A 21,957-nucleotide genomic window follows, 5' to 3' on the forward strand; every position below is an offset into this window, starting at 1 on the left:
TCAGCGGCCGCCGGCAGCTGGGGCCGCTCCGCCCGCCCTTTTATCGGAGCCATGGAGAAGGAAAACCGCTTTAAATTGTTCATGCCGCCGCGCCTGAGCGCTGGGCAGGTGTCTGCGGGCAGATCCCAGGTGAGCGCTCGGCCGCGGGGGGGACAGTGCTGGGCCCGGGGAGTGCCCGGCACAGCCCCGGCCTGGAGCACACACACACCTGCCCCTGCATGGGCCGAGACGGCTCCTGCCTACTCGTTTCTGGCATATGCACAGACATCTTCGGTTTGAATTTCAAAGACTTTTGTTGTTGTTTTCCATCAAAACTGAAGGGAATCATCTTCTCGAGCATCTGCTCTGTGCTGTAAGTCCACGCTTGATGTGGGTAATTCAGCCCAGAGAGCGAGCAGGGCTCTATCGCCGGCCGGGGTCTGTGTACAAATCACAAACGGGACGGGACTGCTGAGGAACTGCCTTGAGCTGTTTTCTTTTCCAGCATCAGTCTCATTACATGGTGATGACAATGGGAAGATGTCAGCAGCTCACATCCCAGGCATCAGACCAAGAACTTAATGTTACAACTTACTTTCAAAGTTTTTTGACCAATCACACAAAGCAAAAGCATATTGACAGTAGTTCTATCCAACCACTGTAAGCACAGGTACCTTTGGTTCAAACAATGCTTGCCTTTTTTGAATACAATACCTGCTGCTTGTAAGCCTTAAAACACAATGCACAGAGCTCCATTATTAAGCTTAGAACTTCCTAATATCTCCCTAGATAAACTTTTCTGTAACTTAGGGAGTTATTCTAGACAAGCGTTAATACACAGACCATTGTTCTATTTGCCCTTACTTTTCTACTTTTTAAATAATTTTTCTGCTGACCTATCTCATGGCTCCTGCTTGGCTCTAATCACAGTTCTGCTGTCTCTGAGGCTGCCTTTTGCAGCTTTCCCAAACCCCTCTGATTTGATGGATTCCCACAGGCCCCACTCAGATGCTCGCACTGGTGTTGGTGTCTTGGTCTCACCAGATCAGGTGTGCAGGGAAAATGTTCTGTCCCCACACTGAGTTATGGGAATTCAACAAGTTATTTTTTCATGTTGAAGCTCCTTATGAAATATGTTGAGATTCAAATGGGACATTCTGACAGCAGATGAGTTAGCTGTTTACAGGATGAACCTCTGTGACTTAAAAACCTTGTAAAAGGGTATTTTCATGCTGAAACATAATCAGATATAGTTTAGAAGTGCCCTTGGAAGCAAAGCAAGAAAGAAATATCAACTACTGGTCTTCAAAAAAGTAATTTGTCTCCTTGAGTCCTTTGCCATGCACCAGGGCCCAGCCAGGCAGGAGCTGCTGAGTTCCCTGCATTGAAAGCTCCCCTTTGGCCACAGTCTATAAATCAAACTGCAGGACACCAACAGTTTGATCAACCACTGGGCAGGAAGAAGTGAGTTCCAAAGCCATTACCAATACCTTGGGCTTTGAAATTTGTAGGCAGCTGTTTTATTAATGACCAATTCTATTTTCACATCATCTGTAGGGATTTTTTATGGATTTTATAATTCTTCTTTACAAATCTACCCATAAGGAACTAATGTTTAAATTTGTGCAGGGTTTGAACAGATCCTCAGATGATGACTTTAAGCTGCCATTTGATGTGTCGAACCGTGGCGAAATCACTGATTCAGGTACGATTGGAATATTTGCCATGCACCTTCTTTAGATTTTTATATCTTGTCAAGGTTTAATTTTCATGAGTAGTCTCACAGTTTCATATCTGTAACTGTTAAATACAGTTTCACTGTTACAGTTTTTAGAAAGACATTGATCAAAATCTCTTCATGTTTCAGATACAATTTCACAGCAAGTGAAACTTTGCTCTGAAGTAGATGAAGAGGTCAGCTAAGTATCAACTCTGCACATCTAATTCCTTGGGGTCTTTTGAATTTGTTCCCAAACAGTGCCTAAAGCATAATTCAGTAGATATTTCAGGGCTAAAGGAAGTAGTTAAAAGGGAATAATGTTTTCTGTCTCCTGTTTAAAGCTGAATCACTTAGAGGAGATATTTGTGATTTAGTGAACATGCCTGGAAACAAATCTTTAAAAATTAAGGTGACTGCAATATTGCTGTTGTTCTTTCTTTGTTTGAAGTGCCTGTGAAGTCCATGAGCTTTAATTAGAGTAAGATTTAAACACTTAAGTATCCTTGTGGAACTGGTTCTGAATATTCTGTTGAGGGGCAGAAGGGTTGAAGTCAGAGTATTCTTTGGAAATCTGAAGTAGATTATCCCCATTGCCTTGTCTGGCTTTGTTTTATCTGTAAAACAATGAATTCAGTGGTTTCCAGCCTTGTCTGGCTTTGTTTTATCTGTAAAACAATGAATTCAGTGGTTTCCTCAAGCACTGGATTCTTTTGACAGTGTCTTTACCAGCAGATCTCTGCTTTAGCACAACTCAGTCCAGCTCATTTTTTTTTGCAATAGCTTCTGTACTTTGCAGCTACAAAACACTCTTTGCTACCACAAAATAAAACACATTTCTAGCACTCTCCCTGCTGATTTTCATATCCCTGACAACTTTTTAGACTTTTTTAATCCTAAGCTATTAAAGCACCATCAGGACTGGAACAAAACTGTGATGCAGCCAAAACAAGGATGGTGTTTGGGGTGTTGTAAGTGAACCAAAGGGCCCTTTGGGCTCGTGTGTTGCTCTCCCTGCCTCGACCACTGGCCCAGCACTGCTTGTAGGACACTTTCAAGGTGTTCTAAGGGCACAAGGGGGGTGGTTTTCCTTCCTGCTGCGTGTGTGAGCAGAGAACTGCTGGGACACTTGGATATTTGTAAATCCCTGGGTCCAGATGGGATCCATGCCAGGGTGAGGAGGGAGCTGGCAGATGAGCTTGCCAAGCCTCTCTCCATCATTTATCAAGAGTTGTGGCTCACTGCTGAGGTTCCAGATGATTGGACACTGGCCAGTGTGACACCCATTTACAAAAAAGGTAGGAAGGAGGATCCTGGTAATCACAGGCCAGTTAGCCTGGCCTCAGTGCCAGCAGGTGAGATAATGGAGCAGTTCATACTGAGTGCTATCCCACAGCACTCACAGGATGGCCAGGCTATCAGACCCAGCCAGCGTGGCTCTACGAAGGGTGGGGCATGTCTGACCAACCTGGTCTCCTTCTGTGACCAGGTGACCGCCTGGTGCATGCAGGAAAGGCTGTGGATGTTGTGTATCTGGACTCCAGCAGGGCCTTTGGCACTGTCTCCCCCAGCACACTCCTGGAGAAGCTGCAGCCCATGGCTTGGACAGGAGCACTCTGTGCTGGGCTCAGAACTGGCTGCATGGCCGGGCCAGAGAGTGATGGTGAATGGTGCTGCATGCAGCTGGCAGCCAGGCACCAGTGCTGTCCCTCAGGGCTCTGTACTGGGACCAGTTCTGTTCAATGTTTTTATAGATGACGGGGATGAGGGCATCGAGTCCTTCATTAGTAAATTTGCAGAGGGCACTAAGCTGGGAGCTTGTGATGATCTATTGGAAGGAAGGAAGGAAGGAAGGAAGGAAGGAAGGAAGGAAGGAAGGAAGGAAGGAAGGAAGGAAGGAAGGAAGGAAGGAAGGAAGGAAGGAAGGAAGGAAGGAAGGAAGGAAGGAAGGAAGGAAGGAAGGAAGGAAGGAAGGAAGGAAGGAAGGAAGGAAGGAAGGAAGGAAGGAAGGAAGGAAGGAAGGAAGGAAGGAAGGAAGGAAGGAAGGAAGGAAGGAAGGAAGGAAGGAAGGAAGGAAGGAAGGAAGGAAGGAAGGAAGGAAGGAAGGAAGGAAGGAAGGAAGGAAGGAAGGCTCTGCAGAGAGACTTAGATCAGTTGGATGGATGGGCAGAGTGCAGCAGCATGAAGTTCAATAAGTCCAAGTGCTGAGTTCCACATTTTGGCCACAGAAATCCCCCACAACGTTCCAAGCTGGGGACAGTGTGGCTGGACAGTGTTGAGGCAGAAAGGGCCCTGGGGGTGCTGCTGACAGCTGGTTGAATATGAGCCAGCAATGTGCCCTGGTGGCCAAGAAGGCCAATGGCTCCTGGCCTGCATCAGGAATGGTGTGGGCAGCAGGAGCAGGGAGGTCATTCTGCCCCTGTGCTGGGCACTGGTGAGGCTGCACCTTGAGTGCTGGGTCCAGTTCTGGGCCCTCAGTTTAGGAAGGATGTTGAGGTGCTTGAGCACATCCAGAGGAGGGCAACAAGGCTGCTGAGGGGTTTGGAGCACAAGCCCTGTGAGGAACGTTGGAAGGAGCTGGGCTTGTTTAGCCTGGAGAAGAGGAGGCTTAGGGGTGACCTTATTGCTCTCTCCAACTGCCTGAAGGGAGGTTGTAGCCAGGTGGGGTCGGTCTCTTCCACCGGGCAGCACTGATAGAACCAGAGGACACAGTCTCAGGCTACAGCAGGGGAGGGATAGGTTGGATATTTGGAGGAAATTTTTCACCAAAAGAATAATGAAGCACTGGAATGCTCTTCCCAGGGAGGTGGTAGAATCACCATCTCTGGATGTGTTTATAAAAAGACTGGACATGGCACTTGGTGCTATAGCCGAGGTGTTGGGGCAGAGGTTGGACTCGATGATCTGAGAGGTCTCTTCCAACCTCATTATTCTGTGACTCTGTGATTCTGTGTGTGTTCATGGCAAGATCACAGGTACTCTTGGGCAAAGTCTCTGAAGCTGCTTTTACTTAACTCAGCAGTGTCTGTCAGAAGGAGAGGACAGAAATGGTGTGAAGAACCTGCTAGAAGGAATTTTGGCTTCACTGATAATTCTGGCAAAACTTTTATTGATTTTGGTGGACTGCAGTTATCCATGTCTTTAAGCCCATCTATTTGGTGATGTCTGAAGGAGGTTTGGGATATTTCATTGTATTTGTTTCTCCTGTGTGCTCTGTAAAGCCTTTTGATACATACATAGAGGATGCACAAAGATTTGTGCATCCTGTGCATAAACTTGGGCTCCTGATCATATATCAACTTCTATCACCATCTGTAGAAAAATATTACTCTTGTGATGTTTCTAAGAGATAAATACATTATCTACAACAGTAGGAATTAGATATTATGTACTATTAATTAGATAGTATTTGAGATTAAATTGTGGAACCTGTTTCAATAGAATACAGAAACAATGGATGAATCGTTCTCAAAACTCTACAAAGAGGCTGAGAAGATCAAGCAGTGGAAACTGACTGTGGAAACTGAATTAAACCAGAAAGAAAGAAAGCTCCAGGAAAATAAAAAGACTATTGAAGCACAGAATAAAGCCATTCAAGAACTGCAGGCCAGTATTGTATAGTATACATTCAATAAACAAAGTTAAGCGCTTCCTGATTCAGTATGACACTATTATTGATACAATTAAATCTTAAAGACTGTTGCAGTTTGGTTTGTGCCTTGAGAAAATGATTATTTTGAGAAGTTGCAGGCACCTGTCCCGTGTGAGTGTTTGTCTGAAGAATATACCTGTAAGTGTCTCATTTGCTGCTAAATTATTGTTCATTAATGATTGCATCTTTCATGCAAAAGATGACTCAGCATGTAATACCAGATAAAACAGACTTCTGTCTACTGATGCCCCAAATTACATTTTCATGAGGGATTTGAGAAGTCAAAGTGCATTTCTAATCTATTTTTCAATAACAGTGTCTTTTTGCATTTGTTCCCTATGAAATTAGTTTGAAAATGAAAAACTCCATTTGAAACTGGAAGATGAGATATGTGAAAATAAAGATCTCTTGAAAGAGTAAGTAATAGAACCAAGTATATATTCTTGTGGTGGAAAGAATCAGTTTCCATGTGGGCAGTTTTATGTAGCTGTTAAATTTTGAAGGTCATTTCCATTGTTACTCCTTAGGCACACAAAGTACTGTGCACTCCTGTGCAAACAGGATATTTTTTCCCTCCTTTAGAGCTGCTGCTTCGAGGCATCTGTGTAATGTGCTCAAGGAAACCTGCACTCGCTTCACAGAGAAGACCAGCAAATGTAAATGCTTTTTTAGCTTTTATTGATCAGAGTAAATGTACTTCTAGTTTGCTCTAAATTCACAAACAGAAGAAAGAGGAAGAAATTTCTCGTGCTGTTCAGAGAAGTTCTCCAGTTGAGATCGACTGGATGTGGCTCTCAGAGTGAAAAGTGAATTTTAAGTGGCTCACAAAATTGGAAGTGAAGCCCCAGGTCTAACAGACTTTTGGTTTGTAATGCTGAATGCAGAGGGCTTTTGAAGCCAGTGAAATTGTTTGCTGAAAGGTGCCAGCCTGGGAGCTCTTTGGGTGCCCAAACAGTGACCCAGGGTTGAGGCAGTGCCCACAGCCCTGACTGGCCCTGGCAGCCGCTCCAGAGCAGGGCAGGGCTCCTCAAGGCTGCTCAGCCCATTGAAGGTTTGCAGGGCCATCCACACACTGGGAATATATTAAGACAGAAGAAGTGACACTTCATGCCTGTTTTTAGGCAGTAGAATCTACTCTAAATTCCCAGCACTCTCTAACAAATTTCCAGAGCTGACATTTCCTGTTTTCAGCCATCACACATTTATGGGGAGAAAAGGTCTTAACCCCAAGGTCATAAATGAGAAGAATTTCATGGAATTCTTCTCATGCAACTGAACAAGCCAAGACAGTTGGATAACTTAATGAAGTTTAAATTCTTGAGGTTTTAAAAGATGTTCTTGATTGGAAGTTCTACTTTATATGCAATTTAGAATTGTTATTCTAATCATTAGAATTTTACTAACTTGATCCTGGATACTTAAGAAGTGTCTATTTCTTTTTAGCCTTAATTCTAGAAACACTTGTATATAGATGTACTGTTCTTTTTTGATAGCTGTTTCTTTTACTGGTCTCTTTTTAATTGTTTTCTTAGGGAAAAAATAGTATCAATTACAAAAGTGAAAGAAGGAAAATATGGACATGGAGTGTTGCAATTTTCTAATGACAGCTCTGTGGTTATAGGTATCTGCTGATAGGAAGAAATTCAGTGCTAAACCCTAGATTACAGTTTAGAAATACTAACAGTGTTGATACATTATTATTCAACAGCATTAATGCTATAATAATTAATATGGTCATATCAACTGATCCAGAATTACACTTTTCACAGAAAAAAATATCTTAGGAAGGAAATTTAAAAGCTGAGCTTGCTTAATGTTTCAATGAAATGCACATTTTCCCTAAATTCTGTAACTTTTGGCACCATGTTTCATAAGGACTTATTTAATAAGAATGGAGCTGGTAATTCCTTTTTTAATTCATTATACTGATTAAGTATAATGACTTGGACAGCTGGCATTCTTGTTCAAAAGAAAAACTTTCTCATATGTTCTTGCTTTGATAGATGAACAGGAAAAGGCAGAAACAATACAATTGTATGAGGAACTTCATAGCAACATAGAAGTAAGTGACCGAGCTTGATGAAAGGAATGTGAGTTATGTGAGCTGAGCTGAGTTCCATGTTTATGTTGGGATACTGTTTGTATCCATCATGTGTGGGTATCATGTCATGTGTGATGCAGGAAGTTGGGTTTTCAATCCCTTTTCAAGAATGATTTTTGTGTTCCATAAAACACATTCAATGGAGAAAGTGCAGCAGTGTGTGGGATGTGGATCCCTGTGATCTGTGGGATGGGTGCTTAGTGCTGGGTCACTGCCACAACTTCTGGCTTCTTTCTGGGCTCTGTTTCACCCACCTGCTGGTTCCTCAGAATGGCTGAGGTGGGCAGCAGCCCCTGGAGAAGTTCCAGGGTTTCCAGGATTGAACTTCAGATATTAAATTTTGTTTTTAGAGAATGACAGCGGCATTTGAAGAGCTTCGTGTGCAAGCAGAGAACGACAGATCGGAAATGAGTTTCAAATGTGAGAATTCTGTTTATTGTGTTTATGCAGCTGGCTCAATTTTGTACTTCATAGCTTGTGTTCCACATGCAGGGCCAGGGCAGACAGATGTGAAGGGCTGGAATGGTGAGCAGGTCACCCTGAGACACTGGGACCCTTCTTTTATTCATGCAGCCTTTGTTCACTGCCTGGCCCCTTCTGTTGCTGTTCCACTGGGCCAAATTGGGAACTTTATTTTTCAAACTGTCACTCAACATTGAAGTTTTGTCTGTGAAGTACAGTCTAGAGATCAGTGCTTATTTCACATAGTTGGTTTATTTAAATGATAATGCACTAGTGTATAGCTACAGAAACTTTAGCTAAATGCTCTCTCTCTGTATGTATAGCCTGGTATGTTCCTGTTTCATTTTCACATGCTCTTTTCTGTTTGTATTTTGATTATAAAATCAAACATTGCCTCAACAATTACTCTTGGGAAACAAAAGGTACAGCTGTACAATTCCAAGCAATCTTAAAGTGGAAGTTGTATTGAACTTGGAGTATATTTCAGCTAGAATGTTAACTGTGGATGTTACTGTATCTCAAAAGTAAAAGAAGAAGCAGAAAAAGTGGACAAGTTTGAAAAAGAATGCAAACTGGAAGTCAGTCAAAAGGAAAAGCAGGTTTGCTCATTTTACCATCTAATATGTAGAGCTTTGTTTGTGACTAAAGGGGCAATGCAAGAGCCAAGAAGTGTTTCTGGGTATTAGTAAAAAAGACAAAATAACATCTGAAGCTGCATTTAAGTCAAATTCTGCTAAGTTTAGTGATCTTTCAGTACCTTTAGTCTACTGGAATTTATGGTTTGATTTTGAATTGGAGAACTTTTTTCTTTAGAGTAATGTGACTTGATCAATATTTGGCTAAGATTATATCTAGCCAAATATTTTCTATCTGTCTGTCTGTCTATCTATCTATCTATCTAATCTAACTTGAATGACAGCATAATGTCTGCTTATCATACCTGGGGTACAAATGAAAATTAACATCTGTCCCTTTTCCAGACTTCATGATGATATTTCTTGCATTTTTCTAGATTTCAGCTCTCACCATAGAGAGAGATGAAAAAGATGATGTCATAAAAGACATGAAGGCTCAGCTGCAGATGTCACAAAATAAGATTGCTGACTTAATGGAAGCAAAATGTAAGAGTTCTGCCTGCTGTGTTTAAATGTAATTGTTTATAGAATTTAAATGTAATTGTTTATGATTGTTTATTTATGATATGTAATTGTTTATAGAAGCATAGGAAACAGGGTCATGATGGTTTTATTCTGTTGCTGGTTGGCAGCAGAATTTTGGGGCCTTGAAGGCCTTATTTTTGTTTGGAACAGGAGCTGCTCCTATGGGAGCAGGACTGGCAGGGTCGTTTTTAGGGTGAGTCAAGCACTGAGAGCTTTGGAAGATTGCAAAGGGAAAATATGTTGCTTCAGTTTTGCAAATTTACAGTCAGGCAGATGTCACTGAGGAAACTTACTTTCCAGAACTTGATTTTCAATATTTTTAAGCCATCTATATTCAAATTTTATCTATTATTTTATACTATATGATGTCAGTAGCATTGGTCTTTGTTAGATTCTTTAAATGTATGTAATTTTACATTTTTAGCAGTACTTTTTAGTAAATATCCTATTTTTAAAAATATTAACATCTTTTTTTGTTTAGTGCATAATGAAGAAATGTTAAAGGAATCCCAGGTCAGTAAAGAACATTTGAGGGCAGAGCTGGAAGAGGCTTAAATGTCATTGCAAAAGGCAGAGGTACCCCTTGCTTATAGTTTTACAGTAGAAATAGACTAGAGGAGTATTTGCATCAATAATTATGGATACTTTAGAGATGAAACAGCTGTAGCTGTTTGTTGCAAAACATGTTTAGAAATGATATCATGTCTTGAAGGTTACTCAAAAGAACTTGGAAACTGAGCTCCAGACTAGAGTGAAAACGTTAATTCAGGTTACTGGAGAAAAGGAAGAGCAGGAGGAAGAATGTAAAAAAATGAAGGCTTTGCTTACAGCCCTGACAGAAGAGTTGGAGACTTCTGTTGCCAATTTGAAAAGCTTGCTGCAAGAAGAGCAAAATAGGTAAATTAATGAGTTTCAATTCCAAGAGTGATCTTACAGGTTGCAGTCTATGACAAAATCACGAACAATTGGAAATGAAGCTGAAATTTGGAGGTTTTTTCCACACAGTGGTCTAAATGCAGAGAATTGAATGTAAATTTTTTTGTTGGTGATAGTTGATACTGGTCTATAAAAAGTAAATTTTTGCCCCCTCCAACTTTCATAATTCTGTCTTTAAGAAATAGAGATTTCTGTAGGTATAGATTTGTTTACTTTTATGTCTACTGTTCTGAGGTTGTAAAAGTGTAATTTGATGTGTGCTGCAGGCAGATAGATCATCTGCCTGTTGAAAGGTAAATGTTCTTATAGTGCTTGTGCTAAGACTTTGTCTTATTGTCCTTGAAGTTTCAAATGCAGTGAGTGCTTTGTACCCTACATTTGGGGTTTTTAATTTACCATTTTCTTAGATTAAAGAAATATGAAGATCATTCAAAGCTGCTTACCTTGGAGCTCCAAAAGAAATCTGCTGAACTGGGTAAGGCTTGTAGAAAGGCAGAAAATGAGCCAGGCAGTAATAAAAATGCTTTCTGCTGTTGTCTGGAAATGGACTGTCTCTAGTAGGTGGAGAAATGATTTTACAGTACCTGTACCTATCAGGAATGCCTGAATTTATTTTGACTCAGCTGATCCCTTTTCTTTGGGGGTCATTGGTACTGGCAGCAGCCAAAGGGCAGTGCTGTGCAGAGCTCCAATAGTGAGACCATTCCTGCATGAATTCTTCTGGAGGTAATTTTGGTTTCCAGCTAAGAGCAGCAGCACTGCAGGTGCCAGGAGTGACTTCTGTAGCAGAGATGAAACCCTCCCATTGAGGTTTCTGGGACCCTGCCCGTGCTGGAAGTGGAATGATGCTGGCAGGGGTTGTCTTTAAATATCATAAATGTGATATCCTGTGCTTTCTAGGGATGTGCTCCTTAGTCCCCAGAGTGAGAGCTCTGCCTTGCTGCTGAGAACTTGCAAAAAATACCAGCACTGTCAATGTGCACATAGAAACCATTTGGAAGTCAGTAACAACTGGTTTCCTTTCTCAGCATATCCATGTGGTACCTTCAGCAGTTCAGATTTTTTTCTGGAACAATGCAGGTGCATCAATACTTGCAGAATACTCTAGTCTAACAGTCCATGGTTATTTGAAGCTATAATTGTGGAAAACATAGAAAGGCTTTAAACTTTATTTAAGATAAATATTTAGTTTCTCTTCAGATAGAGATTTGCTAATGTCTGAATCATTTTTCAAGTCTACATTTAGATTAAGTCATAAATTAGCTTTTCAGCTTCTTAACTTAATCCAACAAGTTTTGAGAACTGGGTATTGCAAAGGGGTAAATGTTTTATACTGCCTGCTAAATATGAAAAATCATTTCTGTTCCATTAATTTTACATTCCATGTGCTGTAGAAGAGATGACTAAAGTAAAATGTGATAAAGAAGTGCAACTTGAAGAGCTGTCAGAAACTCTGGTAAATATTCATTTTATTAATCTCATGGCATTTGCTCTTCATATGAAATTCCTCTTGCTTTGTAAGTATCTTAAATGTCATAAATAAACACCATCTAGTCTACCTTAACATTTCTACTAAACTTTCTCACACACAATTTCAGTGTTTTCTTTGAAGAACTTTTTTATTGCCGCTGTTTTTCTTGTCTCCTGTGCTTTTGGTTTTTCTTTTCTCCCATGGTTTTGGTTTTCCTTCTCAAGGTTTTTGGTTATTTCCTTCTTTGTTCATGCCCATTCAAATGCCACTCCCTGTGGATATAAAGTTTTCCCATTTGTTCTTCCTTACAGGAAGGTAATTAGCTCTGGCCTCTGTGAACCCTGCTGTACTGTGACACAGGCCCATTTTCTGTCACAGAAGTCTCAGCTATATGAAATACACTCTTAACAGAGGTTTCTTTTCATTATGATTTTAGATTTACAAGCCTAACAAGAATCCATATCAACTCAAGTTAAGATAGTGGGAAATCAGGTGTGCATTTCACTGTGTTTGCTTGTTGTTCTAATCTGTGCATTGTGTTCTGAACTGAGTTTCACTCATTTTCTAAAATGGGCAAATTGGAGGACTTTGACTGAAGAAGAGTCTTGAGGCTACTGTAGAAAATATGCAGAGAGAGAAAAATGTGGAGAGAGCAATGAAAATGCTCTCCAGATGAGAGAGGTCTGAAGTAGGGCAATAGTAACATGTTTTTAGAAATAGTGAAGTTACACATCATGACTTGTACACAAGTTTATGCATAAGAAACAGCACCCAGAGCAGTGTCCCACCCTAATTTTGCAGCCCAGGTAATTAAACTCACAGCAGGGGACAGACATGAACAGCACTGGTGTCACAGTTCACTGTCTCACAGCACTTCCAGATCCCAGCAGAGACTGGAAAGATCCAACCTGGATAATCCATGCCATGGATGTTGTTGGGTTCTTCTGAAAGCCTTGTGCTCTTAGTTCATGTCTGATAACCTCCAGCAGTTGGAGTTTGCACATGGATACTCAAAACTCTTCCTTTTCATTTTGCAGAAAGAATTCCAGGATTTGAAAGCACAGCTGACAAGTACAGCTGAGAAGGAACAAGATTATTTAAAGCAGCTTGTGACTCTGAAAACAGATCTTGAACAAGAGGCGTATGACCATTTTGAAAATATAATATGTAATTAGTTTTGGTGGAGCTGCTTTAATCCACAGTGAAATGAACTATGATTGTTTTCTAATGAAAGTTTTGAACCACATATATGCCATTAATTCTAGACTTACATTTCTAAATTCCACTTTCTCTATTTGTATGTATTCTATGGCATATGTAGTTGTTCCATATCTCTTTGACTTATTTAACAAGAAGAGAAAGTTTCTGAATTCATGGTTAATCTTGCTTTGAACTACATCATCTTCACTAACCATGAGATTTATATAAAAGTTGACTCTGATTTTCTTTCCTTCTTCTGTCACCTTTTTACATCTCTCTGACTCTGCTGCAAAGCTTGTATTTGTAGATAAAGGCCTGGACTTCTTTCAGCATGGAATAAGACTTGATAATGGGTATGTTTAATTTAAAAGGAGATTTCAAAATACATCTTTTTATTCCTCTTGGCCATTTGTTTGAAATTAGGTTAAGGAATGAACAACTAACAGTGTATCTCAGTAAGCTTTCACTAGAGAAAGAACAAACAGCACAAGAGAAAAATGCTGTGGCTGCAGAAGTCAAGAAACTGCAAGAACAACAAGAGGCAAGTTGTAAACTTCCAGGTTTCATGAAAGGGCAATACTCAATTTGACAAATTACTCAGTTTTACAAATTAGATGATGAGCTGCAACATGACTTGGGTCTGTAGAGTACCTGAGCTGCTTTTTGTGTTTGAGTTGGAAAGGAAGTGTATTTACACTTGTGAGCAAGGCAGCTCAGTGTGCTTTGGATGTCTTTGAATTTTTTAAGAAGTCACTTTGAATTTTATTTCTTTGCTGACACATGGGTCTTTATTTAGGATAGTAAGAAAAAAGAAGAAAATACAAAGCAGTTAGTTGAAAATCTAGAAGAGGCAAATAGCCAGCTAAGGCAAGTAAAACCAAATATTAATAACTGATATTGTGAAAGGAAGTAGACTCAAATAGTTAGTTGTGTTCAAATGCTGCTTTCTGGGATTTTTTTGATTAATGTTTTTTTCTAGATTATATAGCTAAACAGAAACTATTCAGAATTGCTGTTGGCCAAGTAGAAATTTTCTCAGATGAGAAATACCAATTGCTGCAGGAACAGTGTTTGCCATCATTTTGTGTTACATCGTAGGAGCTGTCTTGTTGTGCATTAGACACCTCAGGTGAGAAGGCAATGAAAATGGAAGGTGAAGGTCATGGATTAAATGTGACAAGGCAAAACTGGGTAAGAGTTACTCTCTGTATCACCAGTTCAATAGACAGGCAGCTCCCATGTTTCACAGCTGCATTGCAATAGTCCAGGTGAGGATGTATTTTCCTTGGCTTAGCTGGAACATCTTTTCCTACTTCAAAAAAGTATGGACAGTTCACACATTGACTTACTGGGCATGTTGCTGCATTTTAAGAACATTTTCATTGAGCAGCTTATGAAGTTCCCATCAACATTAGCAGCTCTTTTTAGAAAATAAAAGAAGGGTTTCTTAGAAGTACTGAAAATAAGTAAAAGGCAAGAAGGAAATATTTACTAATGCTTGTTAATTTGGCACTTAGAAATGAACTGGAGTCTTGGAAGGAGAAAATGGCAAAGACAGGTGAAGAGATGAGAAGTACCCTGGATGAAAGAGAAGAAAATGTATGTCATGTGTCATGCAAATATCTTACAGAACCTCTGGGACAGCATTAAATGTAAAATCTGTGTTGGGATTTTTCTGCAAAGCTCTGCCTGGGGGATGTGATCTCTGCCAGAGGTTTCTTCTCTCTCAGCTGCTGCCAGCTGTGCCATTGTGTGTGCCCATGCTGAGCCCTGGTATTTCAAAAGACAAGCACAGTCACGGGGATCTTCACTCTTTGCTGCAAGTTTCATATTAAAGATTTGGTTGTTTTCAGGCAAACAGAGAACCTGCTTTTCTGATTTTTCATATACCCACACAGTGATGGATGGGCTCTGGATTAGCTTTTTATATGTAGTGTGAGTTTTAGCTTAAATAGATTCAAACATTTTTACTTTCTTTCTGTTGGTTCAAAGCAACCTGGGGTTTTTAGCAAATTTCAAAATTTCATTGTAACAGTCAAAGATTTACAATTGTCATTTCAGGTGAAGAGTACTGAAAATGAAATTTCAAGAAAGGAAAACCATTGAAGATTCTAGAAAATAATTGGGACAATTCATTTTTTCATGGATGTAGGGAACTTCATACAAGTGTATTTTTAAATTGTGAAGATATTGGGGATTTTTCTTCTTCTTTCTTAAGTCTCTAACAACTAAGGAACTGGTTCACTGCTATTATTTAACATCTTGTGGTACTTTATGGCTAAAACTCTGATTATTCTAACATGTCAGCTGGTGTTTCAGTCCCATTGGAACAAACCAGACTGGTGCAAGTGCAGGTTTGAGAACATTTACAGGAATTGCTCACATAGGGAGTCATTTGTAGAACTTACTAATGAATGTCTGAAATCTCTCTTTCAGATGAACAATTTAAAGAAGCAGGTGGAAAATAAAACCAAATGCATTGAAGAGTTGCAGCAGGAGGTGGGTAGAGATTTTCATTTCACAAATACATAAACACATTATATTTTGGGTTGCCTTTTCAGCAGGTTTGTGTCTGCTGTGATATCTTTAGATACACGTATGTAATTTAAAAATTCTCCTTTCTTATCCTAACCCTGAGCAAATTAGGGAGTCATCTCAGGAATCACTTGATTTGTTAAATGTGCCTTAATTTGAAAAGAGCAATTACAAAAATAATATCTTTAATAAACTTCATTTTTCATTTAGTGCATGGTGTTATTTTTGTACTTGTAATAAGTATCTCAGTTACCACTTGTAGAAAATAATTCTGCACTAGCACAAACTGTAGTAGCTTCACTGTAAAAATAAAGAACTTGTATTTTTTGTCATGACATCTTCACACCTTCTGTCAGCAGCATCTTAGTTGTAATTCCCATTCTGCACCTCATTTGTTATTCCCTGCTCTTGCTCAGGAGGAGCCTTTCTTAAGGTCATGAAGAAACAGTAATTATCACAGAAATTAGTTGAACATTCATTTGTTTGAAGAATTGTTCTGGAACCTGAGCTGCACAACAGAGAGTTATTTGCCTGATGAAAGCTGGAATTTCTTGATGCAGTTAAACCATTACATAATTCTATTTACTTCTTAAGGTACAGTGCTTGTTTTGTTTTATTTCACCAGAATAAGGTGCTGAAAAAGAAACTTACTGCAGAAAGCAAGAAAAGCAATACTTATGAAGGGAAGGTAGGTTTAAATAACATCCTGTAGAAGATGAGGTGAGTGTTTTTAAGTGCCACTGTAAGTAATGATAATACTTGTTCAATACGTTCTGAGCTGCTTTGGGATCTGGGATACAGACTTTGCAGGAATGAGCTCACAGTTTTTAGAAGATGCTTCCATTTTTAATCATTGGGCACTGACTGTTGGACATTTAAGAGATGGATTCACGTTGCAATTAATGATGTTTCTGATCTGTTCCTTTTTTTTTGTTCTTTTGTTGATAGTGGACTGAACAGGGTTCAGCAACCTCATTGTAACAGAAAAGCATTTAAAAGACATATACATATATGTATATATATATAACTTTTTTAAGGCTGTTCTTTAAATGTGCTCTGCAGTGGCAATCCCTCTGATGGGAATATTGTGTCCAGCTTTGGGTACTGCACTTGAAGAAAAGTGGACTTCTTTGAGGATATTCATATGATAACCTTAAAAGGAAAAACTGTAATCAAGATGCACAGCTGGGAGGAAAATGTACCATAAAAGCTGTGAAAATCTGATACAGATTTACAAGAGAGGGAATCAAATCTCCATCTGTATTTGTTTTTTTCTGAGGCATTCACAGCATTTAGGGTGACTGCTTAGGGCAGTCTTCCCCACTGGGCTGTTGCCATTCTTTCTTTGAGTATTTTCCAACTCACTTCAGGCCAAAGTTCAACTCTTTATTAAAAAAAAAGCTGAACTTTTAAATAGGAAACACTTTATTCATATACCTGAACAGTAACAGTGTGTTTGTGCTCAAAAACAAGAGGTAAGAAAAAATCATTAACACAGTAATTCCTAAACAAATAACAGCAGCAATTCTGCATTCTCAAAAGGTGAATAAATTGCAGTTAGAGATGGAAAATATGAACAAGCAACATAAGGAAGCAGTTGACATCTATCAAAAAGACATAGAAACAAGAAAAGGAAATGAAAATAAACTTCGTGAAGAGGTGAGAGGTGTTAATTTTTACTGCAATTTAATTTTTTTAATTAAAAATGTTTTTATGAAGCTTTTTTGGCCAGAGTCCTTGCTCTTCCATTTCAGACATGAATGGAATTTGTGTATGCCTGTGAGCAAAGCTTTAGTACATGAGGTGCTTAGGCTGACGTATTTGAATATGTCTTTGAAAATAAGAACTCCATTAAAACTTCTTGCTTTCAAGATATAGTTCAAAGAAATTCCACCCTTGGTATAAAGTCAGCATAGTTAAATTAGATTATAACTTCTCCCATGTTAGTATTTTTCTGCCCACATGGTTTTTTTTGATGGCAATGCTAAGAAATGTTAGGGCAGAGTGCTTGAAATGGCCTTTTGGTTTGAAGTGAACTTGCCTGCCATGGCTGTACCTTTGATCTTGCCCATTTTAACAATCTGCAGAAAAGATGAGGGATTTGAAAGGGATCTTAAAAGCAAATAAAGCCCAAGTGGGACTGCAAACTTTGCACCCACAGGGGAAAGAAGAAATTAAGATTAAAAAGAAATATATGGTTATGTTGATGAATGAAATGCAATTTATTACTGACAGGTAGAAAAGATGAGGTTGCTTTGTGATGAAGCAGCAATGATACAGAGAGAAACTGATGCCAGATGTCAGCACAAGATAACTGAGATGATGGCACTGATGGAAAAGCACAAGGGAAGAGATTTTCCTGCTTGCTGTGGTTTGCAGTGTGTGATACCATGTTAACAGCATGTTTATAACTTGTGATACCACGTTCATGACCTTTCCAAAGCAGAAACAGGCCTGAATCTGGGAAAAGGAAGCTGAACACATGCTGGACTTTGCATCATCGAAAATCAAATTCATTTGAAGATTTTCAAAAGATTCCTATGGGCAGATAAATTCCATTCATCTAAACTTCTGGGATTTTTAGATTTTTTTCAGTTCAGGCTTCCTTTGATACCATCTGAGTGCAATATTTTTCAGTATCAGTTTAGGCTCTTTCTCTGAGATGCCTTAGTGACTGTCAGCAGTTTAGCCTGACACATTTTAGTTTTCCTTTCTGTTCCTCTATTTTGCAATATCTTTAGCAGATACATTAATAAAGATGGCACAGCTGGCTCTTAGTGCTGAGCACATATTGCTGCACAGAAATCAAGCACTCTCTGCCAGTCCACAAAATAATACTTGAATTGAGCATTTTCTGGTTTACAGTTTCTGCAGAAGCATCAATGAATCTTTTCTTTCTGAATCTTAAGAGCCTGGTTTGAAAAAAATGATGTTTTAAGACTGGATAACTCTTTAATTGTAACATTTAGTCACATGTTTTGAGTTTGTTGTTGGTTTGGTTTTTTTAACCCAGAATGAATATGATAAAATGGTTGAAGAAAAAGATGCAGAGTTAAAAGTCTATAAAATGAAACAGCAAAAGCAGTTCTCATCAGCAAGAGCACTGGTAAGGAGTACTTTCCAATGTTCAGTAATTCAGTGAAGGGGCTGATGTCCTTGTGGAGTGGTTTTATACTGGCTAAGGGCCAGGCACACACAACAAAAACATTCACTCATTTTTCTCTGCTGTAGTTGAGCAGAGGAGGGGAAAGGAAAATTCAAGTTGAGATAAGGATTAGGAGAAAAACACTTTGAGGGTAAAGCAGATTCAAACCTAAATAGCATCAAAAGTTTTATTATTAATAGGATTAAAAATGGGTAATGAGAATTAAAATAAACCTTTAAAACACCTTTTTTCCCAATCCCTGCCTCTTGCCCACCAACAGCACAGAGAGACAAAAGATGTGATCTTCAGTCAGTTTGTGACTTCTAAAAATCTTTTTTCAGTTTGCTTAGAGAGTTTCTATTTCCTGCTGTGCTCTGGGGTCTTTCCCACCAGAGACAGTTCTCTGGGAACTTTTCCAGTGTGGTTTTAATTTTTACCAGTAGCAGTCCCACCCAAGCTGCTGCAGCAGATCTTATTCTGGGCACTAAAAACTCCAAATGTTTCTAGAAATGAATTGGAGTAGCAGTGTGTTTGTGTCTGCTCTTGCAGATAGTGTGTCATGCTCTGACTTCCCACTTGGAATAGGAAACTTTTGTTTTAAATATTTCGATTGTGCCCTCTCAGCCCTGTTCTCCCAAGTGTTTTAAGGTCTTACCTTGAACATTTCTGATCAAGTTCCTGTTTCTTATAGTGCTTCAGTCTTTTTAAACAAGCTAAAGCAAAGCTTCAAGTATAGGGCTGAAAAGCAAATAGAATTCTCTTGTGTATCTAATGAGTGTCCCTGTTAATTACTGTCTCACTTGGGACTGTTTTCTTTTTTCTGGGCTGTGCATAGTTAACCCTGTCCTTTATTTAATGGTTTGTAGGAAAATGAGCTGTCATGTTTGAAAAGTGAACTGGCCTCCCTTAAGGAACAACTGAAAGCAGAAATTGAAGAGAAGGTGGAGTTTTTTATTCACTGAGCAGTGGGGGTGAGAGGTGTGGCCTGGGTTTGTGCTGTGGGAGGAGTTGGATAAGAAATGAAACTGAACAGAAAAACAGGGACTTTTGAATGCTGGGGTTGTGCTAAACCTGGTCATATATTTGTGTGAACTTTGTAACACTCTGTGATTATAGATTATATATAAATTAACAACAAAACAAAACTCTCCTTTATTTTAGTTAATTTTAACTAGCTAAAGCAAAAAAGTTCCCTAAACTGTAGGGGTTTTTTCAGTGACTTTTGAATACTGGGGCTGTGCTAAACCTGGTCATATTTTTGTGTGAGCTTTGTAACAGTGTGTGATTATAGACTGTGCTCTGTAATTACACCAAGAAGATTTTTAACAACTGAATTCAAAGAAATATTTCCTTGCTGTCACATAACTCTTTTGTAGGAGAATCTTGTAAAAGAGCACTCTCACAGTATGATTCCTGAAAGTGAAAAGAAACACAAGGTAACTTCAACTTTTTAGTTGCTTTTAGAATTTGGTAGTGTTTATATGTGTAGAATCAATTGAAGTGCCATGATAATTTATTTGCATTCAACAAAAGACATTGGAATGCTTTGGACTTCAAACTTTTTAAATTATAGAAAATAAAAATTTATGTTCCTGGGACTCCTAAACCTTGTTTAAATCTATACAGTGAATCTACTCATGTAAAAATAGAAAGTCTCCAAATTATATTCCTAAAATTAAAAAGATAAAAATAAAAAATATCTCCTTCAGTGCAGGAAGCCCCTTGGGCAGTCCAACACTGAAGTTTTGTAGCTCCTAACAGTGAATTTTTCTTGTTGCATTTTTCTGCCTGTATTTCTTACTTCTCTGTAGATGATTTTTTTTCCCCTGGGATAAGAAGGGATTTTAAAGGGTCCTACCATTCCATGGAGATATTAGACAGCAGTTTCTGGAAGGGCTCCCACTGTGTAATTTTTCTTGCTCCGTTGTTGATTTTTTTATGTCTCTGGAATTGTTTTACTCAGTCTTAAAAGTGTCCATTTGTAAAGGTACTTTTCCTCTATGGAAGAGAACAAAGCTGATCTAGCTGTAAAAATGGTCAAAGTGTCAAAGTAGTCCTGACTGCAGAACTTACCCTTCTTCCCTGTCAGGAGTTCACTTGTGGGTTTCATATTGGAGCAATGGAATCCAGCACCACTTTGATGTTATCTGTCTGAAAAAGGACTGCACTGGACCATTCAATGCTTCTCAGTTTAACTTCTAGTGAAAAGACTATTTTAAGTAACACCAATCTTGATATAGCTATCAATCTTTCTCTGAAAGCCTTTTCCTGCAGTTTTGTTTGTTCCCATTTTCTTTGATGTTTGATATGGTCCACATGTAGTGGCTACAGTTCAGAATAACCTGAATTTCTGCAGATAAGCATGAAGAACTGAAATACAATGTGCCATGAAACTCAGCTCTTCCATAGCTTCCCCTTCATTCTCCTCATTTGGCAACAAAAATAATATAAAAAATGCTATTTCCACCCCACCCCACTTTGTTTGGGTCATTGCTTCGTGTTTGGATGGAAAGAGAAGAGTTCCACCATTTCTCTCAGGTGAATTCTTGGACACTCAGACTGTAAACTGGCTCCTGAGTTTGGCTTTAGATTCCATTCTTGCCCCATAAAATAAAATCTAAAAATAGAAACGTTTTCTTTCCCAGACATATGCTATCAAGACTCCTCCAATGGATAAAATGCACAGTGGAAGAAGCACAAACCTGCCTTCAGAGCAGAGCAGCAGGAAAAAGCAGAAAGTGCTTGTGCAGCTGGACACTCAGTCAGACAGCTCTGAGCACACTGACCTCCTGGGAAGAGTCAGAGAGCAAATCCTGTGCTGAGCACTTCTTTGTGCTCACTGCTGGCTCTGAGAATGAAAATAAACAGTTTGGGCTTCCACATTCAAGCCAATATTTATGTGTATATTTTTAATTGATTGGTTCTTTCTGGAATTGTATGTACATAATTAACATGCTTTTTATTGAACTGTTTTGCCTCATAATGACATCTTAATTTTTTTTTATTTTTCATAGTTTAATATCCTTAGGGGGAAAGAAAAAGTAGTTTTTAATATAGCGTGAGTAAGTAACTTTTTCATTTATTAGAGCATAGTCTCGGAAGAAGAAATGTTTAAAAATTTGTACAAAGATTATCCACAAGCTTCACAATTACATTCCACAGCACCAAAAAAGGTATGTTAGCCTTTCCTAAGATTAAAGCAAGCAGTTAATCAGATTGTTTACAGAAACTAAAGGATGGCTTTATTTTCCTTCCTGGACCCCAGCTCCATCCAGTGTGAAATCTCCAGGCTCTGCTCTGAAACTCAAAACCATGAGGAGAATGCGCGAGGCGGGCTGGGCTGCGCTCTCCAAAATGGACAGGAAAAGGAAAATTAAAGATGTTGTAAAGTTCTTTGCTTAAAATGCAGAAATACCCAGTGCCCTGGCATTGCTTGCAGGGTTGTTTTTCTCTCAGAGTTAGTGCTTTGTTGCATTTTTCTGTCATACTCAGTGTGTTCAATACTGTGTTCATTCCTTTACACATATGAACTTTATAGATCTATAACTGCAACCCCTGCAGAGCCTTTTCCACCTTTCCTCCCTTGTGCTTCAAAATGT

The 21,957-nt window shown here is 39.1% G+C and overlaps 1 pseudogene; it reads left to right on the forward strand.

The window, feature by feature from the left end:
- Window positions 1-51: 51 nt before the first annotated feature.
- LOC143696407 (synaptonemal complex protein 1-like) lies at window positions 52-20,275 on the forward strand (annotated as a pseudogene).
- The last annotated feature ends 1,682 nt before the right edge of the window (window positions 20,276-21,957 follow it).

Source organism: Agelaius phoeniceus, chromosome 34, assembly GCF_051311805.1.
Source record: "Agelaius phoeniceus isolate bAgePho1 chromosome 34, bAgePho1.hap1, whole genome shotgun sequence".
NCBI lineage: Eukaryota > Metazoa > Chordata > Aves > Passeriformes > Icteridae > Agelaius > Agelaius phoeniceus.